This window comes from Calliphora vicina, chromosome 3, assembly GCF_958450345.1.
Source record: "Calliphora vicina chromosome 3, idCalVici1.1, whole genome shotgun sequence".
Classification (NCBI taxonomy): domain Eukaryota; kingdom Metazoa; phylum Arthropoda; class Insecta; order Diptera; family Calliphoridae; genus Calliphora; species Calliphora vicina.
Genome location: NC_088782.1, coordinates 32,824,800 through 32,834,275, shown reverse-complemented (window position 1 = coordinate 32,834,275; position 9,476 = coordinate 32,824,800).

Sequence of the window (9,476 nt, the reverse complement as noted above, 5' to 3'; positions counted from 1 at the left end):
TTCGTTTTCTATTCCTGTGGCAGAAAACAAAAATTATGATATCGCTGGAGGCATTGTAAACGGAAGTGTCACTAAAATTAAATTTGCATAAATTTATTATTGCCCTCCTCACTGCGCTTTCAAAAAGAAAAACATATTTTTGTGACTTCTTGCTGGGTTGAGGTTAAATAAAATCTTTATAAAGGAAATTAGTAGACGTCTGGGAGGAAGAGCAGGGGTCGAGTTTGAATGCAAATCTTAAGTAAAGTTTAATGAATATTATAAAATTTTCAAATACGATTATGTAAATTTCAGTTGTATGCATTATTATTATTATTACGAGTATTTGATATGTATGTTTTCTTTAAACTTAAGGTTACAGTTTTAGATTTTTGGGAAAATTTAAGTATTAAAATTTCTGAATTTAAAATTCAATACTTTATTGCATTGTGGTTTTGTTATGAAAGTTCTTATTACCACACATAAAAATAAAGTCAAATCGTAAATATTTTATTACGGTGCCAAATATGAGAACATATAATTGGTGATAATAGTACTACAGAACTTCTAAAGATAGGGCACACATGACAAATATTTGACGAAAAAGACGTAACCACTAAATAAAATACATTTGAATTCATTTATTTATTTCAAAAACTTATTTTACTTAGTATGATTCAAAACAAAAAATTTAGTTTTGTTTTATTTGATGCTGTTTGATGTTACAAAACACTTGTAAGAGTAAACACGTCAAACTAATTTGCGCTAAAAAAAGTGGTTACGCTTTTTTGAGCAAATATTTGCCATGTGTGACCCTACCTTAACACTAATGCAACTATTACTAACTTTATGGAGAAGTGTTTTACAAGTCAACAGTGCTTTTAAAATCATTTATATCTTTATATAAACTAGAGAGATGGAACCGTTTCTAATCATCACTCTTATTTCTGTCCAAAAACTGAAATGGTCAATAAATTTGTAAATAAGCGTGATCGATGTACGATCACTAATATAAAAATATCTTAAATCGTTAATAAGCTTTTAAATGATATAAGGAGCTTCAGCTGTGATCACTTATATTTCTGACCCATAGCCGATTTAATCTAAAAAAGAAGATCCAACTACGATCATTCATCATTCTCACGACAGCCGGTTCTACATATGCACCAGAATGACCCAAGGGCTGTCAACTCAGCAGTCACTGCTGCTACAACAACAACGATCATTCATATTTGTGTCTACATAACTATGTTTGTATGAAAAACTCAAATTTAAATCGTCAATAACTTAGTAGATAATCGTTTATGTGAAAAGGAAGATCGATTTGTGATCACTTTTATTTCTGTTCAAAATATTTGAATCTTCTATTATTTTGTAAATAAGCGTTTAATTGAGAAACTTATTTCGATCTACGATCCTGAATCTGTCCACAAAACGAATTTTGTACTAACAAATAAATAAGTCTATAATTAAGAAAAGTAGCTTGATCTGCAATCACTCATATTTAAGAGCAATAATTGATTTATTGGAGAAAAGTGGCTTGATTCGTTGTTTTTACCCCTGAATAACAAAATACAGTACGAATCTGGGTATCAAATATACTTAAAATCGGTTTTAGTTTTGGGGGCACCAATATCATTGTTGACCTGTATAATCTTTAAAATTTTTTAAATTCTGAGGAAGTTTGTAAAATTTCAATGGAGAAAATACTCAAAAAATTTACACATAAGAGTGTTATATTTGTTTTTATACCCTTCACCTTCGTGAGAAGGGTATATATAAGTTTGTCATTCCGTTTGTAATTTCTACATTTTTCATTTCCGACCCTATAAAGTATATATATTGTTACGTTTTAACCTTTTCAAAACGCTGGTTTATTTCCTTTAAATAAACTGGATACTTTTGATTGCAAATAAAAGCCGTTTAGTAGTTTAAAAATTGTAACAACTCTTTATTTATTCAAAATGTACAACAACCACAGAATTAAATAGCCACTCAATGTTTTTTTTTATACACGTTTATAAATTCTCAGAATTACAGACACAATTTATAATGTACACGAATTTACTTGAAAAACACAACACACTTTAAGGCACTCAGATGATGTTTATTCGAAAAGCGTCTCTGATAAACTCACTCACGACTGCAACCTCTGCCACTATTTATAACACTGCCATCTGCACTCTAGATTGCTCTTTAACTGTTAAAGTTCGAATATTCTAGATCATACGCCATCTGTGGTGTACTTTCTACAATGTTCTTTAACTGAATATTCGAATACAGCGTTGCCAACTTACGATCAAATCAACTGAAAGCTTTTATTTAATAATGCCCACAGATATGTTACAGTTTTACAGCACTGTTATTTGAAAGCATTATGCTACTTTTAAATCAGCCGTTAAAATCGTTATATTTGAATTCAAGTACAATTTCGTAACAATATTCAGGATCCTTATAGATAGCAGAGTCGATTAAGCCATGTCCGTCTGTCTGTTGAAATCAACTTTCCGAAGCTCCCAAATAACTTACATACACGATTCATACATCAATATCTCCGGAATTCTCGGCTCGGTTGCTATTTAAAATCGAGAAAATCGGTCCACAAATGGATGAGATATAAGAAAAAACCAGGACAACCTCGTTTTTTGGCCTTTTTTTGACCTACAGTGCCGGTCAAAATAATAGCACCACAGAACCTTAAAGCCATTAACATGGGAAATATTTTTATTTCCATAGTAATTTTAATTAAATATAATATAAGATCGTTAATTAATCTCTATTTCTTGTATGAGTAAAGTTTTCTTTAAGAAATATTAACTATTCAATCAATTTTGTACAGTCAAAATAATAGCACAAATAGTAAGAAATTGTCGAAAAAATATAGAATATTCTTGTTTTTGTTTTAAAAAATCGCCATAAATTTATAATTTGAATCTATTTATATCGAAATGAATAAAATTAAAAACAAAAAAATTAATTTTTCTTTTCTAATTTTTTTAGTAACAAAAAAAATGGTACATTGAACATACAAATTAAATTAGCTTAATTCAGAATAAAACTATAGATATTTAGAAATGGTTTTAAAAAACATTGCGTTGAAATAAAAATATAAATTTTAGGTTGCACAACCGCTTATCGCTTTTAATCATAACACTCTTGGCCCACCGTTTCGAAAATCAGGCATTTATGTTCTGCACGGTGGTCAAAAGTGACGACTAGTGTTGCGGTTATTCGCTGACCATTACAATAACAAAATTTAAATTATTTAAATCCTAGAAAAGTTTCATCAATAACAATATAACATCCTCTATTAAAGGTAAAATTTTCGAAGTCGCATTACCATTTTTCAACATTCAAGTACCAAAACACTTTTTGGTCAAATAATTAAACAAATTATATTGTTTGATATCAGACTTCTGTAGAAAGTCCTCCGAATCCAATTTCAACCAAAATTTAAGATAATATATTCATCTTATCTTACAAACACACAGATTTTAAAATTATAGTTTGATTGTGGTTTATCTATTATAACATTCGAAGAATATATTGAATATGTGGAATAAATAATTCAATCTTATATGACCAAATGCTTGATAAAATCATACTCAGATATAAATCAATGAAATGATGACCATAGGAATGATATATGGAATGATAAACTGATATAAATTTGGGTTTCAAGCTAAAAGGTCAATGTCGTGGGACAGGATGCGATATCCCCAAACACAATTTTATTAAAAATAGATGGCCAAAAGTCACAGAAAGGGTAAAAGGAAACCAAAAATATTTAAGAATTTATTTTGGGGAATGAAAAAATATTTTTGGCATACAAGTTCGATACAAAATTTTTAAAATTTTAGAATCTTTATGGGTAGAAGGTGGTCGGTCTCTTTTTTGCCAAAAAATACGAAAAAAAAAGACAACAATATTTTACTTTTAATAATAACGTGTTAAGAACCTTACAAACCATAATAATTGTTACTAAATTAAATTTTGTCCTGGTTAATTTTTGTTTATTTTAATCGATTTCTATCGTGGTGCTATTTTTTTGACTGATGAATTTCTTAGGTATTTATATATTATGAAGTTTTTCTTTAAAATTTGCATCTAATTTTCAAAATTATTTTTAAGGTTTGAAAGTTCATTGAATTAAGTATAAATTTATACAAAAACAACAAAACTAAATTTAACAGTTTTTACGTAATATTATTATATAACAATATGAATGTCGTGGTGCTATTATTTTGACCGCAGCTGTATATCTGGATTACTCAATCAATAATATAGACAATATGGATATCTAATGATAGATATTTCAAAGACCTAAAATGGGTCAAAATCGGAAAAAAAAAATTTTAACCCCATTTTTTTTCACTTTTGTTTGCTAAATATTAAAAAAAAAAATTTTAAAATTTAAAAAAAAAATTTTTTGAAAACTTAAAAAATTTAAAAAAAAACAATTCAAAAAAAAAAATTTCCAAAAAATGAAAAAACAACTTTGTGGAAAAAAAAAATTTTGTTTACCTAAAAATATTTAAAATTTTTATTTTGAAGTATAATTTGTTGAAGGGTATATAAGATTCGACACAGCCGAATATAGCTCTCTTATTTGTTTTTTACTAACATATTCTCTCCACTTAGATTTTTGACAACTAAGTTAGGTCTTTGACAATAGAGTTTCCGATCTATGAGCATTAATCTATCCTAGAAACTTTCTAAATAAACATTTAAATTGAGAATCTGATAAAAGTTACTTAATGAACTACTGTAAATGCTTTGACTATCAAAAGGGTAACAACATTTCCATTTGATTAAATATATTAACAATCTAAGAAATATTTCATGTGGAAAAATAAATTGAAACATTTTTCATAGAATCGATAACATACGAGTGAAAACTTTTGCATGTGTGATTGATTTTCAATAGAAAAAGGATACCGTGTAGAAAAAAGTCAACCCGTTTTCTTGGCATTTCAAATGCAAACAAACAATCCGAACAGAGAAAGATATGGAAAGGAAACTTCATTAGTTATGCATTGAATTTAAATCGTATGGAATATATAAATAATTTTTCACATTTCAACATTAATCACATGAATACATAACAAAATTAAATTTTTTGTTTTATTTCACTTAAACTACATAGAAAAAATGCTCTTTAATTTCATAGCCAAGCAATTTAATGAGTTTTTTCCTCAGAATTCATTGTAAATATTCTGTTTTTACTTCATTTAGTCCTTTTTGGCGTAAAGTTAATAAATAAAAAATCAATATTTAAAATTGCATTCCATACACGTCGTCAGCAAACAAATTGTAAGAAAAAGTTCTTTTTATATCCCTTCGACAGAAAAGGAAGAAAAAAAAACCAAAGTATAAAGAGAAAAAGCTGAAACAGAAAACAGGCTAAAATAGACAATTCTTTATGAGGAAATATCTACTACTATTAAGACTCATAAGGAAGACAAGAACGCAAGAAAACGCCACTGAAAATAAGTTTAGCAAAAAAATAAAATGTCGAGCAATACATAGTATAATCATGGTAGTTGTTCTAAAATTCCTATCACGTGCGTACTCCACCACTACTCTTTCCTTTTTATTTTCCTTGTTTGCCTCCACTGCAACACACTTTTATTTCTTAGTCCTGTGCTGCTGCTCATTCCATTTTATATCCTTTAAACATCATTTTCTACTAATAGTGAACATTCAGCCAGCCGTTCGTTCGTTCTTTCGTTCATTCATCTGTCTATGCTTAAATTTAATACCAAAAAAACATTTCATAAACAGAAATGATGAAAAAATCCATATTAAAATATGAGTCTACAACATTCATATTTTCATTCATTCATCCATTCACAGAAATAAACAGAAATGGCCTACAATATGTAATGACTGAATTTTAAGTTAAAATGTAAGTCTTTTTTACATACATACATTCCATGGAGTATACACATATTCTGGAGTTTGTAAGGATATGTATACGTATATGAGCCTATTTTCTACTTAAGTTAATGAGAGTGTGTTTTTATATTTATAAATATATAAATAATACAGGTCTACAATGATACAGTTAACTTATTTTGTCAATGCTAAATGTAGTTTACGAGAAATTGCAGGAGTAAACAACGATTTTACAAAATTTTATTAAAATATTTTACAGATTACAAACTTATTTTTTAGACTTTCGACGATGGAGGTCCTTAAGGCAATCCAATGTGATACTCCAACACTAATATGCCATCGTATGTTTATCCCAGCGACCTTGGTTCTCCTTGTTCTTCCGTATGCGATCCAAGATTATCCGGGAACTTGACTGTGCAGATTGTGTACATTTATGCTCATATTACATCCAAGATTTTTAAAGCTAATTAAGTAAAAGGTCTATAACAAAATTTTCGCAAGTTTCAGCCTTGTGATTTCCTAAAAAAATTGAGATATTGTATTGAAATTTTGTTCAAAAGACCAAAAATAAACTTATCTAAACAAAAAAATAATATTTCGGAATAAATGTGAATCAAATTGGTCCTAATATATGCAATCAATGTTTTTTTTAAATTTGTCATTCTAAATAACAAAGTGTAAATAACCTTGTCAAAAGGTCAAAGGGAATCCCGCATTTCCTAAAAATTGAAGCGAAAATTCAAAAAATGTTATTTTTCCAATTTTGCCCATAGGGTCCACATTTTCATCGGGGCTGGGAAAATACTTTGTAGATAAATAGGGAACACATCAAGGTTTCAAAAGCTGCTTTCTGTTTTCCAGCTTTGGGATTTTAGAACATGTGGCCCACAGTTGAAATTTTGTTAAAAAAAATAGGTCAAATTACGAAGGCGTAGGGGCGTCATGTTTTTTATACCAAAATGTTCAGAAGAAAATAAAATTGTTATATGTTCTTTTTTTGTCAAAAAAAAAAAAAATCTACTATTTTTGAATTTTAATACCCTTCACCATGAGTGGCAATAGTTTGTCATTCCGTTTGTAATTTCCACATTTTTCATTTGCGACCCCATAAAGTATATATATTCTGGATCGTTATAGATAGCGGAATCGATATAGCCATATCCGTCTGTCCGTCTGTGTGTTGAAATCAACTTTTCGAAGCCCCCAAATAACTTACATACACGATTCATACATCAATATCTCCGAAATTCTTCCGGCTCGGTCGCTATTTAAAATCGAGAAAATCGGTCGACAAATGGCTGAGATATAAGGAACTAGGACAACCTCGATTTTTGACCAATTTTTGGCCTATATCTGGATTACTAAGTCATTAATATAGACAATATGGATATCTAATGATAGACATTTCAAAGACCTTTGCAACGACGTATATAAGACCATAGTAAGTTGGACATTCAATGGGTCAAAATCGGAAAAAAATATTTTTTAACCAGAATTTTTTTTTCATCAAAAATTTTTATTTTGTCAAAAAAATTAATTAAAGAAATTTAAAAAAAAAAATTTGAAAAAAATTTTGTTAAGGAAACAATTTGGAAAAAAAAAATTTAAAACATTAAAAAAAATTTTGATTTTGTTTAAATAAAAATATTTAAAAAAAAAAATATTTTTAAGTATAATTTGGTGAAGGGTATATAAGATTCGGCACAGCCGAATATAGCTCTCTTACTTGTTTAATTAAAAATCGTTTATTTTTGGATCCATAATTGATATTGCTCTGAAATCGTTTGTATATTATTGGTAATTTAGTTGTCAAACTAACAAGAAGTTCATTTGGTCCAAAAGTACGCCCTATACTTTTAAAAAAGCTGGCCAAGGTATGGCAAACTTTTAAAATTTCAATTTTGAAATGCCTATAACTCGGAAATTAAAAGAGATAAATAGCAAATTCAAGTATGTAAAAATCGTTGAAATCGGATGGGAAACAAAAGAATGGCACATGTTTAAAAATTTTACATACCGAAGGTATCCTAATTTGAGCCACCATAGCGCCGACCCTGGAGAATTTGTAGGGCGCATTTTAATAACTTATACTCCAATATTCCTATGCTCACGTCAAATTTTATCCTGATCGGACATGCCGTTTAGAAATTATTTCCAAAAAAATTTTGATTCTGTCCCACTTCATTGTCTTTTATTAAAAGTCTTATTTGTGGGTCATCAAAAATACCAGCATTTAGTTTTTCTGTGAAACATTGACCTCACATACTGCTTCATAAGTCCGAATTTGAAGTGTAATGGAGGCAAAATGATCTTATCTCTGGAAAACAAAGACGTATTTATAACATGTTGATTTCCAACCATCATGTTTTCTTTCAGAGGCCAGTCTTTTTTTGATCTTATGGCCCAAAAGCAGGGGAATTGGGTACCATAAGAACTGAAACTGATAGACCTTGAAAAACGTATTTGTATATTTGAAATGCTGCTTCAACGCTATAAAAGAAAATAATAATTTTTGCATCGAAGCGTAAGATATCGTATGTGAAGCCGGCCAACCAGCTTAATCGACACCAAAGCCAAATACATATCCATCGTGCTAAGGTAATGATCTGTATTTGGTGGGAGCAAAAGGCTCCTATCTATTATGAGCTGCTGATATTTGGCCATACCATCACATAGAACCTGTAACGCATCACATAGAACCTGTAACGCAACTGATTCGTTTGAAGCGAGCAATGGCGGAAAACCGCCCAAAATAAGCGGCCAGACATGAAACCGTAACATTCCATCATGATAATGCTAGGCCACATGTTGCAACACCTGTTAAAAACTATTTAGAAAGATGTGGTTGGGAAGTTTTGCCTCATCCGCCTTAAATTCCTTAAATTCGCTTCACTTCAGATCAGAGTATCAGAAATTTGCTTGATTCGATCTTGTCCTCAAAAGATGAGCAGTTCTTTTGGCTCGAAATCCATATGCTGTCAGATAAATGCTAAAAGGTCTTAGCTACAATGGCCAATACTTAAGAGCAAATGATTTTCTATAAATCTTGTAACTGAACTTGTTTCCAATTTTCTCAGAGTTTTCCAAAAACAAAAAACCAAACGGGTAAATTTATCCTTTCCAACATTATGATCAAGCAGATGTATTTAAACTGGTTTCAAATAAATTTGGGGAATTATACGTTATTCTCCATTTATTATACAGTTACTTTTTTAATATTTATAACACATTCTTACAATGATTATAACAAATAATAATATAAAACTAATTTTTAATTTTCCCTAAAGATTATTGTTCATTCTTCACTCCATTTCACTAAAATTAATGACGATTTTATTGGTTGTTTTATGGTCTTGACAGCAAGTGTGTTAAATATGTCTGTCTGTCTGTTTGGTAAAATAAAACTAAAAACTTTTAATTACTTTTAAGATGATTTTTTTGTTAAAGAAGTGATTGTGATGATTTACCTGTAACTGTTATTCTGTACTTCTTTATTTTTGTTGTTGCCAGAATAAAATACATTTTACTTTCGAAAAAATTGTTGTAAATGTTTGTTTTTAGTTGTTTTATTTCGAATGTAATGAGCTTTAAATAAAAAG